The sequence below is a fragment of the Botryllus schlosseri genome, chromosome 9 (assembly GCF_051294905.1).
Source record: "Botryllus schlosseri isolate E-star chromosome 9, Bs_hap1, whole genome shotgun sequence".
NCBI lineage: Eukaryota > Metazoa > Chordata > Ascidiacea > Stolidobranchia > Styelidae > Botryllus > Botryllus schlosseri.
Genome location: NC_137244.1, coordinates 18015783 through 18032786, shown reverse-complemented (window position 1 = coordinate 18032786; position 17004 = coordinate 18015783). Strand labels below are relative to the sequence as shown.

General features: G+C 40.5%; 1 long non-coding RNA gene across 1 annotated transcript; it reads right to left on the bottom strand.

Annotated features, from left to right (window-relative positions):
- Positions 1-11313: 11313 nt before the first annotated feature.
- Positions 11314-14945, bottom strand: LOC145447377 (uncharacterized). The gene is made up of 2 exons (XR_013917543.1): positions 13872-14945; positions 11314-12571 (listed from the first exon to the last, which is right to left on the bottom strand). It is a non-coding gene; the product is annotated as an uncharacterized LOC145447377 (long non-coding RNA).
- Between the last annotated feature and the right edge of the window lie 2059 nt (positions 14946-17004).

Sequence of the window (17004 nt, the reverse complement as noted above, 5' to 3'; positions counted from 1 at the left end):
GGTTTCCCGAGCTCGACAACCATCATCCTGGTATCATTTTACAAATGACATGTGCTTGATGATTGATTGCACAGCGTGGTCGGTAGAACAGGAAAGCCTCCTCAATCAATGACAACTGAAAAGTTCGTATTCATAGCTCCGGTTCCCGTGCAGATTGTAAGACTCGCATCGTCGTATATACATTATACGTGTGTAAGCAATACACATGCAAGGATGTGTTCTAACAACATAGTGTACAGAGATACAGGATATTGGGAGCGTGTATCATATTGATCCCAAGGTGTTGACGGTTTATTTCGAACCCTAATACCGTCTTCGAACAACAAGGGATACACTTTACGCATTGCGCAATAGGAGTGTGCAAGCTCTGGTTCGCATTTTCAATGGTGTTCGATCCTCGAAATGGGCTTCTCGTTTCCGTTAGTCAGATAAATTTGATCTAAGCGCTAGATCCTGGACTATTTAATCGCACTTCGCGCGGTTTCCCCTTGCCAATATTCACGATTGATATAATGTGTAACATCAAATTTTATTGCGAATTTCGTCATCATCATTACAAATTCGTATTCAGATGTTGGGACGTCTCCGTGCGCTCCTATGGTCTAACCGCATCATTTATATATGTGACCCGCTCTCAAAGTGCACAGCCCATGCACAGTCCCGGGCTATAAGGAACAATATTCCATGTTATAAACTGTAACGAAATTGCAAGCGGAGTTGCTATAAATCAATCAATCACATCTCATACATTCATGCCTGCTTAGGTCCTCGAAATCTGTAATGATAAAGTAGGCTACCAATTTTGTCACTGACGTTTCAAACCCGATGCCATTATACCTGATTGTAAGAATCGATTATACAGTAGCCTACCATATTGTTGAGATCCAGGTGCACTCGCTTTAAGTAGCCTGGGTCGGCTCAGTGATAAGTGATATGGTATACGACATCTTTATTATGCAGTTGATTTTCTGTGGATAAATACTGGGCGCAGTAATGTCTCTTTTTCAATATGATTCAAGACTGCATGTGCGCAATAATGCTTCTATATTCTAGCTAGAACGTTTGCTTGATCCCGCCACATAATTAGCTAGAGTTTTTAAATGTACTCTGCAGAGCGTCTTATCAATATCTGACGTTGCGGAAGCGTTGTCTGCAAAGCAGGCGGTATAGGGGATTTGACGGGAATCCTCCGCACACGCCATGTCGGTCTTTTTTCCTCTTCACTTCCCGTAGCATGGTAGTAAAGCAGTTCAAAATCTATGAACTGCCTCAACTCTCTTAGTCGACCGCGCTCAGTCAGTCAGCCAGCGCGAAACCAAGAAAACTACTCTTGAACAATGAATGGATATGATGAGATTTTTGCCTCATCACCAGCTTTCGCGTGGTGTGGCATCAACGTGTGCACTATAGGCGCCTTGTTTGAGCTCCGATCTGGAATGCGAACGACACGAAGGTATCTATTCAACGACGGTCTGTTCTTCGTAAAATTGTGGAAGTAATGTTACGATGCATATTTTTCTCTTTTACAACAATTGCTCTTTTAAGCAAGCGTCTGATTCTTAGAAATATATCGCTAGGTCGGCTGAAACGGCATCCCATACAATACAGGTACATTCAAAAATATACGATGCCATGCAGACTATTATTTCCCGCGCTTCGAAACGCAGGGAACACTGGAAATGCGTCACCTCATTATTGTCAGTTATAACGTTAGTTATTGTGTGGCTACGGTTCTGCGCGGGCTTGTCTTTCTTGCTTCATTTACAATTACTTGTCGGCTGATAGTGATAACAAGCCTGGTGGTTTTATGCGTTATAAACTCTGTTGAGGAGAATATATGTGACGATTTTGCTCTCGACGGGGCCTGATTCCGCGAAACAGCGCATAACTCCGATCCATTATTCTGTATATCACAGCAAGAACATGATACCGACGGAGGAAGCAGCAGGCGGGAAGGAAAACGTAATTGGAGCAGTGCAAGATGTTACAACGCGGTTTTATGCTCGGCCATTCCAATGGAAGTTTGTGAGCGTAGATGTGCGGCGTGATCAGAACACTGCGCGTTCCTTCTACGCCGCATTTGCTGTTGAGGCTAGTTCTACCACCACATCTTTCTGCAATGTGATATGAATATGGCCATTACAGAAAGCGTGTGTGTGCTGGTACTTGTACTCTGTAACGTCGAAATGCTATTTTATGATGTCGTATTACGTAGGATAACTACTGCATATGGAACTTCCTTATACTCAGCTTGCAATATTTTGTACAAACTAATGTTATCCCAAGGAGTGTCCACGCATTGCCATAATGAGTAATTTTAGAAATGTTGCTGCCTTAATAGCAGCTTTGCCTCGCTAGTTGCAACAATGATTTTCCATCTTTGAGGATATAAGATGGCTTGGAGTTCGCAGCAGACTTGGACAAGTAGATGATTTCAGATGCCTAATTCGACAAACTATTGCGAACGCCGGACATCTAATTCTAATCTAATTTGTGAACTGTTGCTATGTTATAATTTTAATTCTAATCTGATTTATGGTTTTATTGAAAACGCTACGAGAGAGCTGCATACCACAGAATGAGCCACGCTTGGTGTAAAGAGATTTGCCATTGTCTTGCATATAAGGATGAACTCTGATTTGATATGAACTGAACTTGATATATGTGGCATTTATCTCCAATTAGGAATTAAATTCAATTTTCGAATCTTTGCGAATTAAGTGATTCTGATTCTAATCTAATTTGTAAAAAGCCATGTAGCTATAATTCTAATTCTAATTCTAATCTAATTTCGACAATATGAAAATAGTTGTCAATCTTAATCCCATGTCCACGCCGTCCAGTCCATAGAGAATTCCCATGCGTTTAATATTTTGCGGCACGAGTTGCTGGTCGTGCGCCATCATATTGGAACTTGCGTATTTTGTCGCGGGGATGTGCAGCTAATGTCTGGTTTGCATAATTTTGACGTCAATAAACTTGGCAATAGTTAATCGACAGTGGCAGAGGTCAAGTATAGGCCTGCTCTAAGAAATCATTTAGAAACTATTATTCCGTGCTATCATGCGTTCCTTCTGCAAATTAAACACATGCATACTGTATATATTGCGTTTGTGATCTTTGACAAAGACCTGAGAGTCAGTGTATGAGGTGATATGATAGGATCCAACAATTCTGGATTAGCTCTACTTGGAATACTTGACGCTGGTGAGAGCGTCCCACTGTGCTCGTATCAATATCGTTCTCTATCCTTCCAATTTTGATCTGGCGGCTCGACCGCAAAATATAATGAAACTGCTGTTAATCCAGGGCTGACTTCCCATCGACAATAGGGCACTCCAACATTACTGTAGAATCATTCATAAATGTGGGATCACACATTTAGTAGCGAATTGCAGCCGCGATCTCGAATATGATTCCGTAACTGTGTTTTATTCTGACCCATTTGATTACATGTTTCAAACACTTGCCAAATGGTCACATACCACCGGTCTTGGTATAGTAGGCCTCACACAGTTAAATTGAAAGTTCCACTTTAAGGAGTCTCATTGTAATAATTTTACTTTATTCACTTTTTCATACATCCAGTCGAAGCTATGCGATCAGCCTTTCAAGTCACCAATTATACCGCTATAATGTTGTTGCATTGATTCAATTTACATTACGAAGTATTGCAGCATGTAAGCTCCGGTAGTGTAACAAAATGATTGCTTCCTTGCCAGTTGCCACGTCCGGCGCTGTATAATGTAGCGCAGTGCTTCTCAACCGGGGGTGCGCGAAGCATTTTCAGGGGGACCGCGAAGCCTCTAAATAGTTTATAACCTAATTTGTATTTTATGAATTCGGAAAATCATGAGGCAGTTTCGCTTCTTTACCAGTAAAACTCCAGAGCTCACATCAACAGAATGGACATGCGAGATGAAATATCCTACTCTGTTCAGACTCATTTTAATTGCTAAATTGTCGATAGCCCACTGATACAAACATGTTGCTGTTTAGAGATGTTTTGTTGGGAATTGTGGAAAAAAAGTTAGATGAGTAGGCTATAAGGTCAATCACAGCGACTTCGAAATGTTTACAAAAATCCATTTTCTCCTGTGATATACACAACCACCTTTTCCTTAATAACGTAAAGATAAGCTGCTAGATAGAAATGACCAGGCTTGACGTTATATGTTCAATAAAGAAATTTGTTTGTCAATTTGGGTGCCGTATTTGTTGCGATCATACCCAAATGCGTCGTCGGAAGCGTTACGCGTTATTATCACATTCACCACCACCTAAATTTGTGAAAATGGATTTTCGGCACGGGTTCATATCAAATCGAACGGGCGGACATAACGTTTTGGGCAAAATGCGACTCCGTGCGTTGTGTGCGCTGCCAAAATCATTGGCGGCGATGAAACCTTGAATAAATTTCCGCAGCATGTTGGCCAAACCATTCGACAGTGAAATGTCCCCTTTCCAGCAAGCGCCAAAATGACCAGCGCCGAATAGTCCAGCGCCCGCAGCGTGAGCACCGTGTGGAAATGCGAATTTGGAATCATGTTCGTCTAACGAAAGGATATATTATTTTGCTTCGTCTAGTACGCGTGGTACGTGTAAGCCAGGGGTGGGCAAACTACGGCCCGCGGGCCACATGCGGCCCGCCACGCCGTTTTGTGCGGCCCGCGAGAGTCTAAAGAAACTATTTAAAAAGATTTGATACAATGCGTACTAAAAATCGAATTAATGCAGGGACTTGATTAACTTTTTCTTATTATATTTCACCATGATAATTCTAAGACAGTGGTTTTCAAACTGGTGGGCGCGCGCCCCTTGGGGGCGTGAAAGCATCTGAAAGGGGCGCGAAGCTGAGCTCGACTGAAACAAATTTTCGCGCTCCGCGCGATTTTCATCCAATTCATAGTTATTGTTCTGCATTTAGTCTAAATTACATATTTTAAAATCTCTCATCCACAGTCGTAACCTTCCACGCCATCAAACTACCAGTTAGGTTTGCTAGCATCCTGATTGCGTTTTGTGATATGACGATAAGAGGGGGCGCGAAATCTTTGACCATCATAAGGGAGCGGGGCGTGTCTTAAAAAGTTTGAGAACCACTAATCTAAGGTAAATACTTGATATCACAGCGGGATAGCTGCAACGAGATTGACATAATTTGGATCACCAGTGAGATTTCAGATTGTCCACTTCATTTTTAATTATTTCAGTAATGTGCTTATAAAAACTGATTCGGGCGTGTCGTAAGTACATTCTTTGTCTGCATGCGTGGAATGGGGGTATTTATATTTTATCTACACATAGTAGCAGCGTGTTTGAAGCTAACATGGTTATGATGCTGTCAGCATTGTGTGTCCTGGAACTGAGTCAAAATCTATGAACAGATCACTGCTCACAGATTTATATTTCAATCCTATTCTAAGAATCGGGCCAACCGCCTTTTATCTCTTTAGTTTTGACAAATTGGTTATTGAGGTCCGTCTGCCTATGAAATCTCGCCACTATATGTTTCTGACGCGTGTACGATATCATCAAAGCAATATTTGTCTTGTTTTAAATAAGCACATATATTGTCTTCATGTCCTCACTATATAATCATATATCAATATTGCGTTTTGGTTTATAATCCTAATTTTTCATAGTGCGGCCCGCAAATGAATTCAGATGTTGAATGCGGCCCGCGAGCTCAAAAGTTTGCCCACCCCTGGTGTAAGCGATTTCGACATATATGGAGCAACGACAACCGTTACCGCTTTACCGCGACCTTTGGAACTTTGCAGACAAATCTAGTGTCAGGCCAGCCTTAATGTGACATTAAACCGACTTGTACGATACAGGAGACCGCGGTAGGCACATTTTCATAATCAGTCAATATCATCGTAGCAATATTGATGGGCCTGTCACCTATTGGCTATGGTACCGAACACAGTGGACTTGGAAACGACCAAAGCAACCACATAAGATTGATCATAGTGCGCGACTAAAAATAACTGATACAAATATCACGTAGATTAAGCGATACGAAATGTGCGGCAATACTTTAAGAATCACTGGCGTCACCGATGCCGCTGCCAGCTGCAGATAAGCGGTCGGTGGGATTCCTTACTTGAAACGCTAGATATGATAAATTAAAAATGTTTGGCACGCCAGTTGACGTTATTTTGACATTTTGGCACGCTTCGGTGAAAGGTTGTCGAGCGCGGATCCGATGGCTAGGAGGAGCCTACGTAAAAATGAGCCTATTAAGCATGGCGGTTGGATAAGTCCAAGGATATAAATATATAGTTCTATATATCCCTGAATAAATTTATCGTTGTACCAGAATCTGACCTGCTTTCACGAAAATGATTTTACTAAGCACTGGCGACAAAGCGAAACGAGCTATACTAGATCGGATTCTTGAATTAAAGTCTGTTCCAAAAATCTACGATGAATCATGCGTATGCGAGGAAAGATTCTCATGAGTAAATTAAATCGAAGAAATATCGATCATTGTCATTGCAATAAAATGCTCACTAACAATTAATTCACTCCTAAACCGACTCTGGCCATACTCGAAGTCGTTTCGATACCTTCCTATCTTTCATTGTATCGCAGTTTTGTGGTGTTTCGAAACGACGCAAATTGCAGCAATAAATTGAATTGAATTGAATTGAAAGTTTTACGTTGAAGATATGAGCAGAGACCAGAGTGCATCTTGGCCGGATTTGGAAGATTGCTGCCGGAGCCACAGAAAGCAAAAGTAGTATACTTGACTCGAATCATCAAAATTAATGCTCGATTCAGATTCGAGTACTCGAATCATGGTGCCCAGCCCTACTTATAAGCTGGTGTAGTGGCAGACATATCAACCCGCCTGAGCCTGCGACAGACTGAAAAAATGTCGTCAAATTGACTTTCTGCTTTCTTTCGCTAAACAATCATCATGTTTTTGTAATAACTGCATGTTCGATTAGCGTGACGCGTGAGGATCGTAGCAAATACCACATTTGCAAGTTACTGTAACGCAAATTATTACCCTTTCAAGGGTTATTAAAGTATGGGCCGCAAAGGGTTTAAGTTTGGGTCGACACGGTGTTAGAGCTATCTGGTAAAATGTATGCAATATTTGTTGGATTTATTGCAAAAATCCTGCGATATAGTTTTTACATATCCAGGGTCACTGTGTTGGGTACTGTAGCCAATAAGCGATGACACGCAGAAAATATAGCTTTTATTATCATTAGAATTCATGATAAGATTTTTCCGACTGGTTTTTCTGGAAAACATTGTCGAAGACCGTTGGGATGAACTATAGTGTAGGGGGGTGCAACAAGCGAGTTCAGGCCTAAAGACTCATTCATTTCGAGGTCAACGCCTTCTGCGTCGAGGCACATGAGTACGTTGTTTGTTTGTAGGGGGGTATTCATGGTGTTTGCCGACTACTATGGTCATTTACACCAGGCCGATATTCTTCTTATTTTCCGTAACTACCGACTTATAGCACGGCCCACCTCTAGGCTTTTGTAAGACACCGCTTACGCGGATGAGGTGGCGAGGAGGAGCCTCATGAGTACGTTAAGTTTCGGCCTACAAACCGCTGATAAAATGCGGTGCACAAAGCATAAGCGGCGACAAAACCTTGGTCTAAAAACGACCGATGCTGGATGGCCAAACCTTTCGAAATGGATATGCTCCGTTGTCGGCACGGAATAGTCCCGTTCTTGCAATCTGAGTAGACAGTAGTGTTATCTGCGACATGCAGATGAATTTAATTTGCCCTGATTTGAAATCGCGTGCGTCAGACATGCTTTGTAGAGCTGTGTTGGGTAAAATTGTGGTGTATGCACGATTGCACGTTCTGTATGTCATACATGTCCGTAAAATCGTAGCATACAACTGTAATATTAAAAATGAATTAATTTTCATGGGTGAGGCTTGGGTCGCGAGATGCCACAAAAACTCAGATTTTAGCAGAGCTGGTCAGTAACGAAGTACTTCTACTTTTTCGAAGTACTCAAGTAGTTTTCCTCTACTTTTGGTACTTACTGAAGTAGATCTTTTTTTCGCTACTTCTACATCTACTTCGTAATATTTTGTGAACTACTTACTTACTTACTTTTCGCTATCTTCAGTTTTTCAAGTAGAAGTAGTTTAATCCCCCAATAAGAAAGATAGCCTAAGGCAGTGGTTCCCAACCTGTGGTGCGAAGGTCTTCCAGGTGGTACGCGAGTAGATTCTGTTTTTTCTTCGACCGAAGGGAGTTACTAGTTCAGGTGAGGTTGATTTTTGAGTTTTTTGAAGCCATCGTCTCACGCTATTCCCCATCAGCTGCTAATTTTCCCTTATACGTGGGAGAATGCGAGCAAGGATTTTCATCCCTGATGACTATCAATTCGAAGAAACGAAACCGACTTGTTGCGCCCATACATGACTTTCGATGCGCTGTAAGCAAACGTATACCACGCATCGACAAGCTAGTGGAAAATAAACAAATGCAGCCATCGCATTAAATAAATTGACTTTTGAATGCGTGTGGTTATTTCATTATGTTGTTCTTCTTGTGACTGGTGGTGAAAAAACAATTCCATACATCCCATCAACCCTGGGTGATCATGATCATGCCTAGTTCAGGGGTGTCAAACTCAAATTGCATCGCGGGCCGGATCAAAGTCATGAAATCGCTCGCGGGCCGGACCAGTCAACGGAATCCAAAATGTTGCCTCATGCCATTGCTTCTCGCTGGAATATACTTTATTATCAAGCATATATAGATAATACACGGATCGTAGGGGTTTCATTCTAGCGAGTCGCAACACCATTATTTGCGAGCAATGAAATTGGAGAAAATACGATGTTTGTCCGGTTGAATACAATGGCATTACCGGCGATACAAGTAGACATATTTCAGTGTTCCCTTTGCCTTAGTCCAGGGGTGGCAAACCTGCGGCCGTAAGAGGGAGTTTGTGCGGCCGTAGACACGCAAGTCAATTAGTATGTGTTGGCGGCCGTCGACATGCAATTCGAATTTACGAATTGACTCCCGATTTCTTGAAAGATTTTAATTAATCTTGAAATTCTCTTCGCGCTGGGCGCGATTCAATGCGACTACATTTTCGATTTTAATATAGTAGCACCCTTTGCAATCAGAGCCCTACAATACAGATGCGAACATCAATGGAGAATGATGCGCCTCACATGGAAATATTATCTCGGAATCGTGTTCTCCTCACTATACTAACAATCCTGATGGGAGGTCAAGAAATAACAGCTTGCTACAAAGTTACTAATACCAATTGGCCCACCCGAAGATGCATCATAATTTATAACTTGCGTTAAATTTTTGAAAACACCCCTACATCAACTCTATACCAGTGAATCTGATCACATGGGATGAGAAAGGATAAATGTTTGATGAATCTGAATATTTTTCGCGCTTCGCGCACTATGAGCACTTTCTACCTTAACATTACCAGTGACCACTCGCGATTTTAGTGCTCATAGTAAGCCTACCATTAAATAGATTAGTCCTGAGTTTACCAGAAATGGACATAGACACTTTAACCTGGGTATTTGGCGTCCAGCTCGTTCATTACGACTATGCCCTGGAATGCGGCTATAGGCTACACGAGTAGTCAAAATGTGAATGGCAAAAAGGTTGGCCACCCCTGCTTTAGTCATAATCTGGCGTTATCCCTGCGTATGCATTGTGATGTAACAAGATATTTAACTGTCAACGCGGACTTTGTAATTTGGTTTATTACTGTGGACGTGATGGATAATATAATCTTTTTTCAATGTACTCAGAATTGCTATGCGGGCCGGATAAAATCGTCTGGCGGGCCGGATCCGGCCCACGGGCATCCCCGGCCTAGTTTAATAGAATTTGTTAATACACCTCGCATAGGTCAAATACGTGGATATGACGTCATTAATGGTGGAAACGCGCGTAACTTATATAGGGGATACGCGAGCACTGCATAAAACCTCAAAATGGTACGTGGGTGGAAAAAGGTTGGGAACCACTGGCCTAAGGAATTTCGGGGCTGTTTTCACTAAGCACCATCATTTAATTTTCATAAAAGTAATGAAGTACCCAGAATTTTCGTATGGAGTGACAAATACATGTAAGAAAGTATCGCTGAATATAATTAAAATACCGGGTTGCGTGGTTCCGTTCACACCGCATTGTCGCCTATGTCAAATATTTCATCACAGTAAGTATTATGGCCCCCATAACGTTTGAAACTACCGTTTCGCAGTCTAGCAATTTCCTGTTATAACTATAGCAGCCCATGACATGTCCTAATCAGGAAAAGTGGACTTTGACTTTTTCAACGTTCGACCTGTTTTAGCAGACCACCGTTGAAACTTTCTGGACAAAAGGCATGAAATATATTTTCCGCTTTTTAGAAGTAGTATTTGTATTTTTCATTCAATTACGAGTATTATACGTTGAGTTCTAAATATGGTTTCAGTTCTTTTGTCTCGAGAACATGCATGTTAAAGTATAAAAGCAAATGTTGCAATGCCATATACTTTCTGAAAATAAAGCTATACACTATATGGTATTTTTACAATCTGCCATATTTTTAATTAACGTATACTAATCGCGAAAAGTGTTAAAGCCGTATCCGACACAACTTCTCCGTATTGCTCTTCGACTGAACGAGGGGCCTTATAATATGGGGGAGGATGTCATGCCATTATATTCTCTGAAACGAGTGTTCGAGTAAACAGAGGATTAGTATCACATTTCCATATCAATATACTATCATTCATCATCATCATCATCATCATCATCATTGGTTTATTAGCAATTTTATCAGTTCAATACCCCACAAAAAATGCGATACAATGAAAAGAAAGGAAGATGTCGAAGCGACTAGAAGTTGTCTATGGAATCAGACACCCACCTTGGCCTAGGCGATGTAAAGAGGAGGCATGCACACTGAATGAAAGTAAATAAGATAATATAGAAAAAGGAAGCGACAAGAAATAGGGCGGCATGTCAGGCGAAGCGAGATCGATAGGTCAGTCGTCCCAGCAAACACAGTACAGACCAAAGATGTAGAAAAGCCGAGCCGATATAGTAGATATTAGATCTTGGCAGGTCGTAGAAAGGGGGATTTTGTGTCGACTCAATTCAACGTCTTTTCCATGTCCTTCAATAATGTAAATATTATGCAGATGCTACAGCCTTTAAACATGGTGAGTAGAATGTAGATCCTACGTTAGAAGAAGAAGATCCTGATGTAATAACCTGTTTTCTACCACTATGGGCTTAACCTGATCACGGCTGCGTACACACACCACATTATTTAGTACATATTAATCACATTTGTGATAATTTAATTTCAAACGAATTGGCAATAATGCCGTTGTAAAAAATAAAACGAACAAACGAACGAATGTCTTCAGAAAGAAAGTGAAAACAGTCCTTATCATCAGGTTTCATCTTCTGATGAGCCAGTTAAATAACCAGCATGCGGCCTTTTCTTTTCAACACCCTGCAGAAATAAAATGAAAATGATGATTGATAGCTAAGACATTCGTACTGCGAAAATGGCAGAGGTAGCGACTAACGAATGACTCCTACATTTTTTTCGCCCATACTTACTAAAATGGATTCGATTCTGAACTATTTCCACTCAAGTTTTCAAGTCTTATTATTATATTTTTTAATATTATATGACTAGAGAACTGACTTCAATCGTCACTTCTACTTGATTAACAAGATCAACGATGACTACTTCAGCACTCTTTGAAAACAGCGACTAACACAAAAAGAATTCTTGACTAAAATTTCTTCACATTCTGTCCAAAATGATCAATTCAACAATCCAAATGAATCAGTTATTTGGCAGCTAGTTGGAGAGATATATACTCAAGTCTAGAAAGTGTAATGATACTCTGCATGGAAAGCTGAAGACCTAATAATATTGTGTACAGAGAACAAAACATTTGAGTGGCGGCACTGGTATAGACATTAATAAATTATTAGAATTGACAGCAAGATAACCAGCAAGACATTAAAATGAGAATTAGTGCAGTTTCTTAAGCTGTAGTGATACTCAGCCAGTAATTGACCTAGCAGAGAGCAAAACGTTGTAAATAAAGCGAGCGAAACCTCCGACAAATGATACGATAAAACATTAGAATCGACAGTCTTACTAGAAGCAGAATAACAATCATGAGGGGTTAGAGAACAGAAGCCCGGGAAGTGACCATCAGATATTACTGCATACTGGCCGAACAAATCCATGACTACTAACAAATGGTCTTTCAATAGTCAATATTGATACCAAATGACACCACCCCTATTTCATAGCAACATTTAGCAAATACAGCGCTGGAGTCAACCTTATATAAGCGCTAACCAAACGCCCATTAGTTTTCCCACCTACTACTTCGCGGATGGAAATACGCATTAAAGCGAACGGACGCGACTTGTCACACTCTTGCTATTTCTGCTCCTTTTTTCTCTTCGTTCCTCTTCTCTGTCGCTTCCGCTTGAGGAGAGAAACAGTCGGCCGCGTTTACGGATCGTGAATTCCCGGTGGGTGATTCTTCCTCGAATGGTCAGCACCTTGAAAATTGAGAACAATGTTGTTGCAAAATGCATGACAATTTGAAAGTTACATCATTCTAATTATTCCAGTTATGGCCGTGAATCGTTACAAGTGCGGTAACCATAAGAATTATTACTATACTTCAACTACAAATACAATATATTGTATAAAATGATTACCAATTCTTTTACGTTGATCGAGTCCCAAATAGATGAAATATGTCAAAGAATTTGCTAAATTTTTGTATAATTTGACAGATTCCGAAATCTTCTCAAAGTGCACCTTTCAAAAATTTGATATCAAGACTCCCAACATTTTACAATTCGAAGTTGGATGGCTTTACCAATACAAGCAAACAGTTTGTATCGCAATTGACAATTATGTAGAGAACGCTGCGAGACATATGAGTAGGCCTACCCTAAAACGTTTCCCTGACATGGACATTAGGGCTCTTAAAATATGACTTTTTTTCTCAAATCGTTCTGGCTACTTGATAAAATTGTTAGGTTACCCAATTTAAGCCTAAACACAAAATTTGGTTCAATTCCAGCCAGTAACCGCTTTGCTACAGGAGAAGAAAGTTTCTATTTATTATATAAAAATAAATAGGTAATAAAAATTTGAAAATTTTCTGTTCACCCCATGAAAGTGTTAGGCTGTCTATAGAAACGATGCTCACCAAATTTGGTTCAATTCCAACCAGTGGAAGCGGAGATATAGCCGTCGAAAAATTTGGATTTGAATAAAATAGTATTTACGGTGACCGATTCTTTGTTTACTTATTAAAGTTGTGCTCACCGTAAGTACTATTTTATTAAAATCCAAATTTTTCGACAGCAATAACTCCGCTTCCACTGGTTGGAATTGAACCAAATTTGGTGAGCATCGTTTCTATAGACAGCCTAACACTTTCATGGGGTGAACAGAAAATCTTCAAATTTTTTATTATTCATTTTTATATAATAAATAGGAACTTTCTTCTCTTGTAGCAAAGCGGACACTGGCTGGATTTGAACCATATTTTGTTTGTAGGCTTAAATTAGGTAACCTAACAATTTTATCAAGTAGCCAGTACGATTTGAGAAAAAAAGTCATTTTTGAAGAGCCCTACTGTTCATGACCGTCCACGTTTAGAGTTGCATCTCAAAGATGCTAAAATAAGCCTAAATATAATCCAAGCAATACGATCGTCCACTTTGACTGACTGAATTTCTAAAAACACCTTGATAGCTTCCACTTCTTACGTTTATATATACCGTCTGCTATCGGCACAACAAAGTAGGCCTATTTAAAAATACCAAAACAGATTCAACATACCACATCTCTTGCTTTTGCTTTCATTCAATTTTCCATCAAACTTCTTTAAATCCTCCTTTGTGGTGAGTTGCTTTGGAATTCTCCTAGGATCAATTCCGATATCGTTTTATCATATACAATCTATGGCGGAATAAAAGTTTCGGATAAGTTCTAAAACGAACACAATTTTCCACACAAAAGTCAATTGCCACACGAAATGCCAAATGCTACGGTCTCATTTTACAAGGTATGGCGAGGAAACGTAGTGGTACGTTCCATTATAGCTAAACACCAATGAATTGCGGGTTCGAGCGTGACACGTCGACTCCATAATTCCTACCGAAGTGTTGGCCGTTTATCTAGGCTCCTCCTCGCCATCTGATTCGCATAGCCATGTCTTAAAAAGCCTAGGAGTGGGCCGTGCTGTAAGTGGGCAGATGGTTGCCGATGCACCCGGCACTTGGTGAATTCGGCCCTCGGGAAATTTTGAAATGAAGTGTATTTACAGCTATTAATATGAATTATCAAACTAATAATAGTATTATCAAGTGATTCGTCAATCTTGTAAGGAGGTCAGGGCATCCGTAGATCGCGCAGTCACGGCGTGATTAGATCACGGATTGCGTAGCCACGGGAAATAACACAGCGCTCATATACCGACCACGCGCGGTCTGCTTGGAATCGATGGCATGAGTCACGGGCCTGTGTCGTGTAAGTTTTGAGAAGATGGATCTTGGCGTTGTATGTGAGATCAAAACTGTGGAACATCAAGCGGCGCTTCTTCGTTTATCGATCACGACAAGCCAGTGTTCCTCATCAACAAATGTTTCGCATGATCACGTCAAAATAAATTATTTTTTGCCTTTGGAGAGACGATTCCACTCTGGGATTAGGGTGTCTCGATAACACGGTTGAAGGATCCCAAGATTACGAGATCTACCACGAGCCACGACACGTTTAAATTTCCTTTTTGATACTGTTCATTCATACTAAATGCATTTCTAATGCGAAGGTGTTCTAGTGCCAATTCCTCCAAGGGCCGAGTTCACCAAGTGAAGAGCGTCGCGTTATTTCCCGCAATTACGCAATCTGTGATCTAATCACGGCGTGACTGTGTGATCTACGCATGCCCTGACCCCCGTACAACATTGACAACCACTCAAAGTGCCAAGTTCACCGGCAAACATTCCAGTAACCAATCATGGTGACCGGTACCGCTACGAGATCTACCACGGCCGAATTCACCAAGTGCCGAGTTTGTGCGGCCGAATTCACCAAGTGCCGAGTTCACTGGTAATCGGGCAGATACGGAATAATAATAATAAGAACCGGCCTGGTGTAAAATGACCAGTGTAGTCGAACCACCACCATGAACACCACAAACAAACAAATAAACATCTAACATGGAAAAGAAATTACCTTTGCAGCCTTTGACAAACACAGTTACCATTGAAACCAGCAATTAACGTCTTGTTCGAAAGCAGAATAACAACTGTTTTAGTGGACATATCAAATCAAATGTTGGAAAGTTCATGTAAAATAGCCCAAAATATCATCTTACTGTGACCATATTCCATCAATATGGTCTGGCTAGCCAAATTCTCTGGGCCAACATAATCAAGCTGCGTTTGGTTTCAACGATTAATAATCTTGTCACTGGATTCGAGGTATAATTGCACTCAAATATCAAATTTTGCTCCATTAATCAACATCAAGTTGAAAATGTCCATTCTTGCACCAACTTTTATAAAATCATGAATCAGTGTTCTACAGGAATGTATCTATATGACTTATATACCTAGAAAATTCAAGCATAAATATTATGATATACCGTAGGTATAGTTACCGGTAATTCAGATGTTTGAAGCGAATTATAGTGGTCTAATTTCACTAAATTAGAGCGAAATGCCAGCAATATAATTGTAATCTAATTCGGAAAAACGGTTTAGCTCTAATTCTAACCTGGAAAAGCTGAAACTTTTCTATAGTTGTCTACACCTGTTTTGCAGAAAGTCAAACAGCTCTAGGCGTCATATACTACAGGCAATTCGAAACACCCCATAAGCTATATGCTACTGCATATATACCTTTAACCCGCTACCTCAGTCAGTCACAATTCCTATATATTTACGGCATTTACCATACAGAAAGAGCGAACTATGCCTCTGCGACCTGTTGCGCGTCAAATCTTTGTATGGCGCGATGACGTAAAATTTGAATCGCCGAAATATTCTAGAAGTCACGCATCGATAATCATATTCCTAAACGTACAACATATCACTTTTATTTAGTTATTCTCTGAATAAAACTATTAACCATTCTCGTTGAACATGCGAGATTACCGAAAGAGCGAATATATATATAATGAAGATCATATATATCAGAGGAAAACAAAACTATTCGACCTTAGAGCAACAACACGAATATACAACACCGGTGACATCCTCACGCAATAAAACGAAGGGAGAACATTGTTTTCTAATGGATAGAACGAAGCTACCGCATGAGATCGAACAAAACCGGATAGAATTCATCGTGATTGAATGTACCGACAAAGTCATCCTTTCTACGTATTTTAGTCGTACCCGCGAGAGATAGAAAATTTGCATTATTAGGTTAACTACCGGATATAACGAAGCCTAATGCATGAGATGGAACAACACCGAGTATGAATTTATTCTGATTGAATATAACCACAAGACCATCCTACTACGTATTTTAGACATTCCCTCGACACTTAGAAAATCAGAACCTAATCGAGATGATCCCGGATGATCCTTTTACGGTTTTGTGTTTGCTGGGGTGGTACGGAATCTTGCTGTGGACGACTGATTATTCTGTTGAAAATTGACACTTCCTGGGATGCATCAACATGAATCAAGCTCTCTACACCTTCCGCATAGCATCATTTGCAGCTTTTGACAGTCCATGCGAATGAATTACGATCGTTTTCACAACTACCTAATTACTTGAATAAATTTGAAGTCAGTTGGTCCGTGGACCTCGTCGCCGAATACGGGCCGTTTTATCGAAATTGTAAATTATTGGTGTTCATGGGTGGCTTTGATGAAGAAACTTCATGAGAGTACGCATCACTGCCAAGCTCGCTACACAGCTCTGTAGCAGAGGTGATCACATTATGATTCAGAAACTG